Source organism: Petaurus breviceps, unplaced genomic scaffold (genome assembly GCF_028583685.1).
Source record: "Petaurus breviceps papuanus isolate PSGF00001 unplaced genomic scaffold, PetGlider_PUasm1.0 90752, whole genome shotgun sequence".
Classification (NCBI taxonomy): domain Eukaryota; kingdom Metazoa; phylum Chordata; class Mammalia; order Diprotodontia; family Petauridae; genus Petaurus; species Petaurus breviceps.
In genome coordinates this window covers 614265-627952 of record NW_027187336.1, presented here as the reverse complement: position 1 = coordinate 627952, position 13688 = coordinate 614265, and positions in this window count along the sequence as shown.

The following is a 13688-nucleotide window of genomic DNA, read 5'->3' as shown; positions in this document are numbered from 1 at the left end:
TGGGTGCCAATGGAAGATCTGGCCAGAACTCTCTCACCTCCACTCTCCACCCTCCCCAGCCAGAGGGCAAAAAGTAATGAGATGGTGTGAGCTTCAGAGTAGGTGGGATCTTGAAGGAATGAGAGTTTCAAAAGACAATGAGGAAATCCAGAAGACTAGCTGGGTGGGAAATGAAGTAAATGGGTGTGACATGGATTAAGATCCATGGAGGAGACTGGGAAGGAGTAATCAGAAATTGGTAAAAGGAAAAAAAGAAAAGTCAACATTTACATAAGGTCTACTATGTGCCTAAGTGCTTTACAAACATAATTTCATTAGATCTTCACAACAACCCTGGGAAGGTAGATACTATTACTATCCCCTTTTTACAGTTGAGGAAACTGAGACAAATGGAGGTTAAGTGGCTTGGACAGGCTCACACAAGTAGTAAGTGTCTGAGGCCAGATTTTCCCCCGGTCTTCCTGACTCCAGGCCCAGGGCTCTAGCCACTGTGCCACTTAGCTGAGAACCAAGAATTGAGAAAACCCAAAAAGGAGAGAATATCTAGGAGGCAAATGTGATTGACAGCATCAAATATTGCAAAGGCACCAAGAGGGATGAGAAATGAGAAAGGGGTTTGGCAATTAAGAAATAATTGGTAACTTTGGTGAGATCGTTTTCAATTGAATGATGAGGTCAGAAGTCAGATTGCTAGGGCGGCTAGGTGGCGAAGTGAGTAAAGCACAGGCCCTGGAGTCTGGAGGACCCAAGTTTGGTTTGACCTGAGATACTTAACACCCACACAAAAATTCTAGCCAGTGTAACCTTGGGCAAGTTACTTAACCCCAATTACCCTCCAAAAGGCAAAAAAAAATTAAAAAATTAAAAAAAAAAAGTCAGATTGCAGACCCTTTTGAAGACATTGATGCATATTTGTACGTATTGTGTTGTGTTGGGTTGGATTGGATTAGATTGGACCAAGAACTCTATCCACATTATCTTTAGGTAATCCCTGGAATCTAGTATAGTGTTTTACATATTCATCAAAGCCATCCGAAATTCTAAGTTAAATCATGGATTTTGATCAAAGCCAAATTAAAAGGCAATTTGTGTAAATGTGTCAATTCTAGCTATAATGATAGTCCTTTGTAAGAGGCGGAGTCAAGATGATGGAGGGTAGGAAGCAATACAGCAAGCTCTCCTTAACAAACTACCAAACAGATCTAGAAAATGCACCAAACCAAATCCTGTTGGTGGATCCAGAAAAAGCCCCAATGAGTCATTTTTCCAGTCCAGCTTGGCATAGAGAGATAGACAGACAGTGAGGTCTGTGGCCATTGAGGACTGGGTTGGACCAAGAGCAGCCATATTGGGTACCTCTACACCTATATTGGGGCTCTGCTTTAGGAACAGGTATGAACTGGGAGCTTTGCCACTTACTACTATTTTTAGTCAGAGATCCAGAGCAGACTAAAAAGGGGACCCATGCATAGGAGTGATGTTCCTGAAATAGGGAGGCCCAAGATGACATAATAAAAAAGGAAGAACTTCGGAAGTCAACAGCAGCAGCTATGTGGCTCAGAACCTAAACACAGAGCAAGGCCTCATTTTCAGCATCTAGGTTAGCCTCCATAACAATAATCAGGATAATATAATAATAATAATAATAATAAGCAGGAATCCCAGATAAAGGAGAGCCTACTATTCTGCCTCCTCAAGCAGACAGTTGGGGTTGAGGCCAACAGCAAACCACCCTTGCCCAGACCTAAACCCAAGTCAGGAACTTGCAGAACTCAGATAGGATGAAGGAGCAGCAATCAGACCTTGCCATGGATGAGACCTCCTTGGAAGCACTGAAGGCTTACAGGTCCCCACCCTGAGCCATCTCTGAGATCCTGGAATAACATAACACTCACTATCCAAAGAAAGCAGCAAGAGGACCAGCCCAAGCCTTCCCTCCAGAAGTGCCACAGAACCCAGTCCTAATATCAAGTCCAAAATTAGGAAATAGGCTAGGATAATAAGCAAATAAAAGAAACCCCCCCCCCCCAGAAGAACTATTATAATGGCAAGGAAACTCAAGACTGAAACTCAGAGAAAGAGGACAACTCCAAAGTAATCTACAAGCAATTCTCAGAGAAAAATATAGCTTGGGAAGAAGTAGGGCTCAAATGGTGGAGAAAACGCATCTACTCACCTGAGCTCTCCCCAAAACCCCTCCAAAAATCTTGAGATAATGCCAAACAACAATTACTAGAGCAGTATATCCCACAAAGGAATGGGGTAAAATAATTGTTCCAGCCAAAAACAACTTAGAGGATCATTAGGAAAGGTCTCTCACACCTGGGTGAAAGTGGAGCACAGTCCAACATAGGCTGTGCCAGCACAGACCCAGCCCCAGTAAACCAGGAGCAGACCTGGGGAGTCACTGAAACACAGCAGCAGAGGCAGCAGCAGGGTCTGCCTTCAGAGCTCTCAGCCCATAGACAATAAGGGGGTTGAACAACTAGTTAGAAGGAGATTATAGGGGTCTCTTTGCTAGCACTGGGGGCAGGACTCTGCTGCTTTGCCTATACTTTTGATCCGGGACTGGGTGGCATTCCCAGGGTGAGAAGGAGCACGAGCACACAAGAATTTGTGACCACAGTGGAGCAGGGACCCTCCTCACAGTTCCAGGGCAGAAAAGAGTACTCATGGTCACTCATATAGCAGACTCCAGGCCAAGAGAGTAGTAAACATACCACTCCTTAGATGATATCACCTTAGAAGAACCAAAAACTTACAGGGCCCTAGAAGTATCTCTAAAAATAGCTACACAAAACCCTTGAAGCCTGCAATTGTGTACCCTCTACCCTGGAAGCAGAGCCTCATTTTAACAGTTAAAATTCAAGAAATAGAAGGGAAAAATGAACACGCAATAGAAAAAAATTTTTTTTCTGACCATACAAAGTTACTATGGTGACAAGGAAATCAAAACACACTCAGAAGAAGACAACAAAATCAAAGCTGCATTATACAAAGCCTCCAAGAAAAATATGAATTGGTCTCAGGCCATGGTAGAGCTCAAAAAGGATTTTGAAAGTCAAAAAAGTGGGGAGACCAAGTGGCACAGTGAGTAAGAGCACCAGCCCCAGAGTCGGGATGACCTGGGATTGAATCCGGGCTTAGATACTTACCACCACACCCAGAAATAACTGGCCATGTAACCTTGAGCAAGTTACTTAACCCCAATTGCTTTAAAAAAAAAAAAAGAAAAAAGAAAAAAATCTAGAAAGTCAAGTAAAAGAGGTAGAGGAAAATTTGGGAAGAGAAATGAGAATGATGCAATAAAATCATAAAAAAAAAAAAAATAGCTTGGTAAAGTAGACACACAAAAAAATACTAAAGAAAATAACAAATGAAAAAGCAGACTATGCCAAATGGTAAAAGAGGTACAAAAAGCCAGTGAACAGAAGAATGCCTTAAAAAACAGAACTGGCCAAATGGGGAAAGAGGCACAAAAATTCACTGAAGAAAAAAAATTGCTTAAACAGTAGAATTGGACAGATGGAAAAACAAAATACAAAAGTTCACAAAAGAAAATAATTCCTTAAAAATTAGAATTGAACAAATGGAAACATTAACACATAATGAAAAGAATAAAAAAATAGAAGACAATGTGAACTATCTTATGGGAAAAACAACTGACCTGGAAAATAGGTAATTTTTTTTTGGACAGCAATTGGGGTTAAGTGACTTGCCCAAGGTCCCATGGCTAGTTTTGTGTCAAGTGTCTGAGGCCAGATTTGAACTCGGGTCCTTCTGACTCCAGGACCAGTGTTCTATTCACTGTGTCACATAGCCACCCCTACAGATCATTTTTTAAATAGTTTTAAAATGCCTTTATAAACAGAATGAGGGTACTGGAGGGGAAAAATGGAAAAGAAATCAGAACTATAGAAGAAAGAATTACAAAAGGAGTTAATAGCTTGATACAAGAGGTATAAAAGCAACAAAATCCTTGAAAATAGAATAGACCAGCTATTTAGGGGCAGAGTCAAGATGGCAGAGTAGAAACAGGATCTCCCTGTGGCTCCAGCTCCCACCACCTCCAATTCATGTAAAAGGGGATTCTGAACAAATTTTTGACCTACAGAACCCCAAATATGACACAGAGAATCTAATGTCCTGCTGAGGACGGCCCAGCAGGCCAGCAGGAACCAGCCTGATCCCCACCCCTCATGAGACAGAGGATTTAGCCCCAGGGCGGGCCTGACAAACCCCTGGCTGGAGGGACTCCAGATCACCAGCAGCTGTGGCCGTCTCCTGAATTATCAACACATATATGCTAAGGACAAAGTGAGAGGTCAGTGCAGTGTGGACTTTGGGACTCAGTAGTTGGGAGTGCCTCAGCTTTGGCCCTGTATCAGCAATGCAATATTCACAATGCCTACGAAAATTACAGATATGCTGATGAAGTTATCAGTCACAAAATATATCAGGCTTTCTATATGGGGGAATAAGCTGGAACATTTATTAAAATACCATAAGACTGAGTTCCAAAACCAGAAAGTCAAAGCCATCAGAGTAGTTAAGAAATTGGCACAGGCAGATAAAGTAGAAAGCACCCACATTCTCAAGCCTTTAAAACAGAACAGGCTACCTCAGGCAAAGGTGCTCCTCTCCCCACTCAGAGCAACCACCCAGCGTCCAGGAAGTGCGCTCCCAGCAGCTCCTGCCCCTGGCAGTCCTCAGCAGGAGTCCTTAGCAGAAATTCTGGCTGACTCAAAAAGGGGTTCACGCTGATGCCGTCGCTGCCACTGCTAGCCACCCCAGGAACTCTAACTTGGCTTCTGCTTCCTCTTGCTCCACCCCTTCCTGCTACATCAGCAAGTCCAATGGGGCATGGAAGAACTTTAAATCGCATAACCCTTACAGGCCCCCAGGGTGAGAAGCCACTGAGGACTGCTGCATAGCTGCTGCCACATAGCAGCTTCAGCTCCTGGCCTGCAGTGTAGCTGGACCAAGCAACCAGTATGAGGGGTAATCGCTCTTGCTTTAACCTGCTTGGATCTGGATTGCGGTCTAGGGTGGTGGTCCTGGGGTGTATGTCCAGCTTGCATGTGGAAGCTTCAGAGAGGGCACCCAACTAATACCTCCTGCAGCTGAGAAAACCCCATTCAGTGGAATAGAGGACTTTCAAGCATTCTTTTTTTTGGTTTGTTTTTTTTTGTTTGTTTTTTGCCTTTTGGAGGGCAATTGGGGTTAAGTAACTTGGCCAAGGTTACACCGAGAGGTTTGTGTGTGTTTGTGTTGGTGTTTGTGTGTGGGGGTGTTAAGTGTCTGAGTCTGGAACTTGGGTTCTCCTGACTCTAGGGCTGCCGCTTTTACTCATTGCGCCACCTAGCTGCCTAACTTTCAAGCATTCTTGATGAAAAACCAGAGTTGAATAGAAAATTTGACATTCAGATACAAGAAGCAAGACAAGCATGAGAAGGTAAACGGAAAAGAAATCATAAGGAACTTATCAAAGTTGAACTATTAACATCCCTACATGGAAAAACAATAATTTTAAACTGATGAAAATTTTTTCTCAGTATGAAAATAGTTGAAGGGAATAGAAATATATATGTCTATATCAGAGGGTATATGGGTGTATGAATGTGATAGTAATGGAATATAAAGATTCCCCTGTATTGGCTTGGTTTTCAAATTGATTGTGTTAAAACCCAGAGCTTGTTAATCCCACCTGTGGGATGGACTTGTTGACTTGAAAAGAAAGTCCTGAACTGGGAGGAGCTGGTGACATGGATTTGGAGAGACAAGAGAGAGGCAGAAGAACTTTTTGGAAGCAGCACCCTCATGGAGGCAGAGAGAGAGACTGAGAGAATTGCTGGGGGCCACTTTGAATTGCCCTGGACTTTTGAGACCTGCCCCCTGAGCTGCCAAGGACTGAGGAGACATGGCTGTTTTGCTGGTACTTTGTCTGTCTGTTTTGATGTTGTTTTGCCAGATTTGTCCACTGGTGAAAGACAGTCCTGTTATTGAAAAAGTCCTGGAACCTGGCTTTTGGTTAAGAAGCCCTGAGACGGTCCTGCAGACAGAGAGTGAATACTGTCTACTGGTGAAGGACAGTGCTGTTGTTGCAGGGGTCTGGGAAACTTTCTGTTGGTTCAGAAGCCCTGAAGAAGGATTTTCTTGTTGTATGTTTACAGAAATCCTGGGAGAGGGTTTTGCTAATGTTTTCAGGGGTTCTAGGACTGTTCTACAGACAGAGGATGAATTAATGAAGAGACTGGCAATGTATCTTGTGGCCTTGCTAAGCCTTGTCTCCCCAGGAACTAAGATTGCTGAGAACTTGCCACATGTCAAGATGAAGAAAAGACCTCCATTTGGGTATTAAGTGCTGTGCTTAAACTTGATGTAACTCTGGGGTAGATCCAATTGTGATCCAGGGGTGGGGAACCTTTGACCTTTTTGTGCTCTGTGATTGAACAAATGAAGGTACTTTACTTATGTTTGGAAACTAATCTCCATTTGAGAAGAGGGGCTTTGTGGTGGACTAAATGAAGGTACAGCCTAGGGGTGGAGTAGTATTTAGAACAGGGACTTTGTAATTGATTGAATGATTGGAAGGTCCTGGGGTGGGGTAGTACTTGGAGATTATTGAATCACACTTAGTAAATGCTGTATTTTGAATGATGTCATGTTTTGATCTTCTCTGTTCTTGGTTTGTCACTGAATAAAATGGAGAGCACCTATGCTGGTATTCTGAACCTTGGGAAGTTGCCTTTCCTTGGCATTACATTACAATGAATACACATGTGAATGTGTGTATATATGTTTACAGGTATACATAGAGGGTACAGGACCAATTTAATAGGAAGGGATCATAATTAAAAGGTGAAATTAAGAGGTGAGAGAGGAATATAATGAGAGGAGATAGGGAGAGACAGAATGGGGTAAACTATCTCATATAGAAGAGGCAAGGGAAAATGGTTACAATGGAGGGGAAGAATAGGAAGGCAAAAGGAAATGGGTCAACCTTATTCTCATTGGATTTGGCTCAGGGAGGGAATGACATACACACTAAATAGGGTTTTTCACCCTACAGGAGAGTAGGGGGGAAGGGAATGGGGGGGGATGATGAAAGGGAGGGCAGGCTGAGGGGGAGGGAAGTTGGAAGCACCCACTTTTGAAAAGGGAAGGGATCAAAGTGGAGAATAGAACAAGTGGGAGGTGGGATAGGAGGGAGGGAAATATAGTCAGTCTTTTACAATATATCTGCTATGATAATGTTTTGCATTAGCTACACATGTACAACCTATACTGAATTGCTTATCTTTTCAGTAAGGGTGGGTGACAAGGGAGGAAGGGAATGAATCTGGAATTCAAAGTTTTAAAATCAAATGTTTAATATATATATAATTATTATATTATTGTTAATATTAATTTACATTTAATTGGGAATAAGATATACAGGCACTGGGGCGTAGAGACATACCAAGTACTACTGGAAAAGTCGAAGGGGATATGGGAGGGGGATATGGGAGAAGATATGGGAGAGAGCAGATTGGAGTAGGGGATATCCTGTGGGACTGCTATTTTGGGGCGGTGCGTAGGGGAAAAAACGAGGACAGAATTTGTAACTCAAAGTCTGGCAGAAATGCATGATATAAATCAGAAGTTAATAAAGCATTTGGAAAAAAAATAGAATAGACCAAATAGAAGCCAACTTTTCCATAAGGCAATAAGAAATATTAAAACAAAGTCAAAAGACTGAAGAAGACCTAAGGTATCTCATAGCAAAACCAAACTGATCTTGCAAACAGAACAAGGAGAAAAAATATTAAAGAATCATTGGACTATATGAACTCCAAGACCAAAAAAGAAAATAAAGCTTAGACATCATATTTCAAGTCATCTTAAAAAAAAATTACTTGGATCTCTTAGAGCCAGAGGACAAAGTTGAAATAGAAAGAATCTACTAGTCACCCCCAAATGAAAACTTCCTGGAGAAACATCATAGTCAAAATCCAGAGTTTCTAGGTCAAAGAAAAAAATGTTAGGGGCGTGTAATGTAATGCCCAGGAAAGGCAACTTCCCAAGGTTCAAAATACTAGCATAGGTGCTCTCCATTTTATTCAGTGACAAATTAAGAACAGAGAAGATCAAAACATGACATCATTCAAAATACAGCATTTACTAAGTGTGATTCAATAATCTCCAAGTACTACCCCACCCCAGGACCTTCCAATCATTCAATCAATTACAAAGTCCCTGTTCTAAATACTACTCCACCCCTAGGCTGTACCTTCATTTAGTCCACCACAAAGCCCCTCTTCTCAAATGGAGATTAGTTTCCAAACATAAGTAAAGTACCTTCATTTGTTCAATCACAGAGCACAAAAAGGTCAAAGGTTCCCCACCCCTGGATCACAATTGGATCTACCCCAGAGTTACATCAAGTTTAAGCACAGCACTTAATACCCAAATGGAGGTCTTTTCTTCATCTTGACATGTGGCAAGTTCTCAGCAATCTTAGTTCCTGGGGAGACAAGGCTTAGCAAGGCCACAAGATACATTGCCAGTCTCTTCATTAATTCATCCTCTGTCTGTAGAACAGTCCTAGAACCCCTGAAAACATTAGCAAAACCCTCTCCCAGGATTTCTGTAAACATACAACAAGAAAATCCTTCTTCAGGGCTTCTGAACCAACAGAAAGTTTCCCAGACCCCTGCAACAACAGCACTGTCCTTCACCAGTAGACAGTATTCACTCTCTGTCTGCAGGACCGTCTCAGGGCTTCTTAACCAAAAGCCAGGTTCCAGGACTTTTTCAATAACAGGACTGTCTTTCACCAGTGGACAAATCTGGCAAAACAACATCAAAACAGACAAAGTACCAGCAAAACAGCCATGTCTCCTCAGTCCTTGGCAGCTCAGGGGGCAGGTCTCAAAAGTCCAGGGCAATTCAAAGTGGCCCCCAGCAATTCTCTCAGTCTCTCTCTCTGCCTCCATGAGGGTGCTGCTTCCAAAAAGTTCTTCTGCCTCTCTCTTGTCTCTCCAAATCCATGTCACCAGCTCCTCCCAGTTCAGGACTTTCTTTTCAAGTCAACAAGTCCATCCCACAGGTGGGATTAACAAGCTCTGGGTTTTAACACAATCAATTTGAAAACCAAGCCAATACAGGGGGATCTTTATATTCCATTACTATCACAGGGCGGCTAGGTGGCTCAGTGAATAGAGCATTGGCCCTGGAGTCAGGAGGACCCGAGTTCAAATTTGACCTCAGACACTTAACACACAAACACACACACAAACTAGCTGTGTGACCTTGGGCAAGTTATTTAACCCCAATTTGCCCTCCAAAAAGAAAAAAAAATTACAGGCAACCAAAAAAAAAAAAGAATTCAACCGAGGAGCCACAGACAAGATCACACATGAATTATTTGCCACCACTATAAGAAGCAGAGAATTTAGAATACAATATTCTAGAAGCCAAAGTATGCAGGATTACACACAAGAATAACTTACTATGGTGAAAGGGTAAAAATTGATTTTTAATGAACTAGAGAACTTCTAAGAACCTCTGATGGAAGAATCAGAGCCATGCAAAAACTGAAATTCAAACACAGGAGTGAAGAGAAATCCAAAGTAGTGAACGTGAATGATAAAGGAGTAAACAAAGGAAAAACTGTTTATATTTAAATATGGTGAGATGATACATGTGTCCTGGCAGAACCCTATCATCATTAGGGATTACAGAGGGAGGCCAATTAGACAAGACCTGGGAGCAGTTCTGTTATGTTCTTAAGAACAGAAAGAAAGGGGAAGAGGAATACACTGGGGGCTAGGGAAAGGAAATTTAGGAGAAATCTCCTTTCATAATTAGGATGCAAAAATAGAAATATATACAAACAAGGAGTAGCTGACACTTGAACCTCACTCTCATCTGAACTAATCAAAAGAAGGAAGGATTTACACACACACACACACACACACCAGCAGCAGCAACAGCAACAGCAGAGCAGGCTACAGAAATACATTTCCCTCACCAGGGAAACAGGAGGGAATGAGAAGGGGAATTAGAGGGGGGGGGAGGTATATTAAAGGAGTCCTAAGCAAAACAAACTCTAAAGATGTAAAAAATATTTATAGTTTCTTTTGAGGTGGCAAAGAATAGAGAGATCTGAGGGGACATCCATGAACTAGAGAATGGATGAACAAATGATGGTATATAAAAGTGATGGAACATGTTATGCTGAACTCTTATCAGTGTGTCAACCAACCAGTATCAGAGAGGACTAATGATAAAACATGATACCCACTTCCTGACAGAAAGTGAAGGACTCAGAATGCAGAATGAAACAAATTTTTTGGATGTGGCTAATGTGGGCAGTGGTTTTGATTGACTATACTTGTTTGTAATGGGTTTGGGGGCTTTTTTGTAATCAGGGGTAGGGAGGGGGACATTGAAAGGAAGAATGTGGATTTGGGCTAATTAAGGCAAAAGGTTTTTTAAAAGATTTTTTTAAAGGACCTATAATCCCTTATAATGGCATGATACTTTACAAAGCCATTTCAGAGACTGTTTACATAGTACATGTTTACATTTCTTCCCCAACCTACTGCTAAATCTAGAAAAGTTTGCACAAACAGTATAACACGGCAGTTCTCCATTAAAAATAAAATAAATGTAAATATCCATTCACTTTCCTTTTCCTTTCTCTAGTTCTTCTTTCCTCAGTGTCCCATGGGCTTCATCTATGACTCATATGCTGGTGCTACTCTGTACCCTCCACCCCTTTAGAAATCCTAGTTTCCTGCATAGCTAACCTGAAATGCCACCTCCTACAAGAAACCTTTCTAGATTCCTTCACCTCCCCCACAAGCTACTATTGTCATATCTCTCTCTCCATATCTATCTATATCTATATATTTATATGTGTATATATACACATGTGAACTGGTACATACAAGATAAATATAAAATAGGTGAAAAGTAGCCTTAGAGGGAAAAGGCACAATCTGTATACACACACACATACACACAGATATATTTACATATATATTTATATTATTTATTTATTTTCTATTTATGCTATATACTTTTTATAGATGTGTCTCTGTGTGTGTGTGTGAATTGTATGTTGTCTTCTCCCTTAGATTGTAAGCTCCTTGAGGGCAGGGATTGTTTTTTGCCTCTTTTTGTATTCCCAGTACTTAGCAGAGTCCCTATGCCCTTACACAGAGTAGGAGCTTAATAAATATTTATTAATTGATTTATTGGATTGGTATATACTACATATACACACATATGTATGTGTATATATATATATATAGGTGTGTGGGTGTGATCTTTTACTTTTTCTTTGTATCCCCAGCATGTGGGGATAATCTGCCACAGATTAAGTGCTTGCTATGGATTAATTGATTAATTGGTTGATTAGTAGAAGATACTTGATCCCAAGTCTTTGGCCAGCTTTTTCTACTCTACACCTCTCTACACTTCCTAGTCCAGGCTTTCTCTACCCCCTTTGTCACAACCCTGCTAGGACCTGCATTCCTACTACCAAACAAGTCTGAGGCTTCTAAGGTTTAATTTAAAAGTCTTGGGAAAAAATCTAGCAGCCATACATGTACAAAACAGGACATCTTGAAAATTAGAAGCAAAAAAGAGAATCTTGAGTGGCTTGGTGACACGGAGGATAAAGTACTGAGCTTGGAATCAGGAACACTCATCTTCATGAGTTCAAACCTAGCTTCAGACGCTTAATAGCTGTGTGACTCTGGGCAAGTCACTTAATCCTGTTGGCCTCAGTTTCCTCATCTGTAAAATGAGCTGGAAAAGAAAATGCAAAATCACTCTAGTATTTTTGCCAAAAAAAAACATATGAGGTCATAAAGAGTCGGACACAACAGAAACCACTCAACAAGAAAAACCTGAAAATACTGCCTTTTGTGATGAACTGAATGGGGATGGGAGGAAGGAATAACTATAAGAAGTGTGGCAAAATCCCTGGATCTGGAATTCTTTGGAATTAGGGGATCTGGGTCCAATCTAACCAGGATACTTACTAAGTTGTAACTAACATTGGGCAAGCCTACTATGAGCTTTCCTTCCCTGGGTCTCAGTTTCCCTTAGCTGTAAAATGAGGGGGGTAGGGAATGACCTAGACATGTCTAAGATCCTGTCCTAGTTCTAAAGCCTATTAAAATTGCCCTAGGCTAATCAGAAGCTTTTGGGTTTGGGGAGTCCCTCCACCCATCCCCCAGCTCTTTCCATTCTTTTCCCTCTCCCCTGGCCCTGTGAATATTTATTCAGTTTGTTGGATTTTTTTTGTACTTCTGTTCAAAAGACAAAGCCTTTTTTACATTCAACATTTACATTTACATTTCAGGTCCTTTTCAACAGGAGTTTTCATTGCCTGTCTCTCTCTCAATTTCCATTTTCCCCAACTGGTTCCCCATTACTCAGAAAAAGGGAGCACACAACAATGGCATCGGGAACAATTCCCCATCTTCCCAGCAGGAATCCATTTTCCAATTATTTATTTATTCCATTTGCTTAATGACCAAATCCACTGCTATTCCACAGTTCTCAGCAAATGGGAACAGACATACTCTTTAGGGAAATGACTTCATCCTGGTGCTTTAAATGGGGAAGGGGGGGAGGAGGTTGGGGCTGCCTTTATCATAGACCAAGTGTGGTAATAGAAAAAGTGCTGAGTTCAGAGTCAGAAGACCTGCATTCAAATCTCTGCTCTCCTATTTTTGACTTATGTGACCTATGACAAGTCACTTAACCAGTCTGTGTTAGACTAAAATTACAGGGTTAGATTAGATGGCTTCTGAGAGCCATCTTCTAGCTCTAATTGTACAGCCCAACTCCTTGGGTTGGAAGAGCCTCTCTGAGGTAATTTCATCCATTTCCCCTTCCTTTAAAGGGACCGTGTAACCATTGTGGAAGCAGATTCCCACATGCTCTACTCTTTCATTCTTTACTACACTAAATAGAGCCCTAGGCTTGAAGTCAGGAAGACTTGAGCTCCAATCCAGACTCAGATACTTACTAGCTGTGTGACCTTGAGAAAAAGAAAAAAAGAGCTGAAAAAATAAAGAGGAACTCCCCCCACTGGGGCTTCAACTAGAACTGGTCAGTTGGGCACCACAGCACTTTTTTTTTCCTTTCTGTTCTTTTCTTTCCCTCTGACCACATCAGGTCTGATAGGGTTATTGAACCTGGACCACATCTGTCTCTAGAAACACTCCAATTCCTGAATTTTCCCAAACATTCCAGAAACCCAAGATCATTGGTCCATCCCAGACTACCTGATCACCTAGCTTATTTGACATTCCTTCCACTGTAGTACTTGGGCACCCCAGAATACTTGCATATACTGACCACTCCTCAATCCCAACTAGATTTTACTTGACTTTCATTACACTGTCCTCTTTGGCCCACCCCAGATTACTTCACTCCTTAATCCCACCTAAATCATCTAATTAGCCTACTTGATATTCCTTTCACTGTTTTACCTGGCCCACAGAAGACTTTTCCTTCCTTCCTTCCTTCCTTTCTTCCTCCCTTCCTTCCTTCCTTCCTTCCTTCCTTCCTTCCTTCCTTCCTTCCTTTCTTTCCTTCCTTCCTTCCTTCCTTCCTTTCCTTCCTTCCTTCCTTCCTTCCTTCCTTCCTTCCTTCCTTCCTTCCTTCCTTCCTTCCTTCCT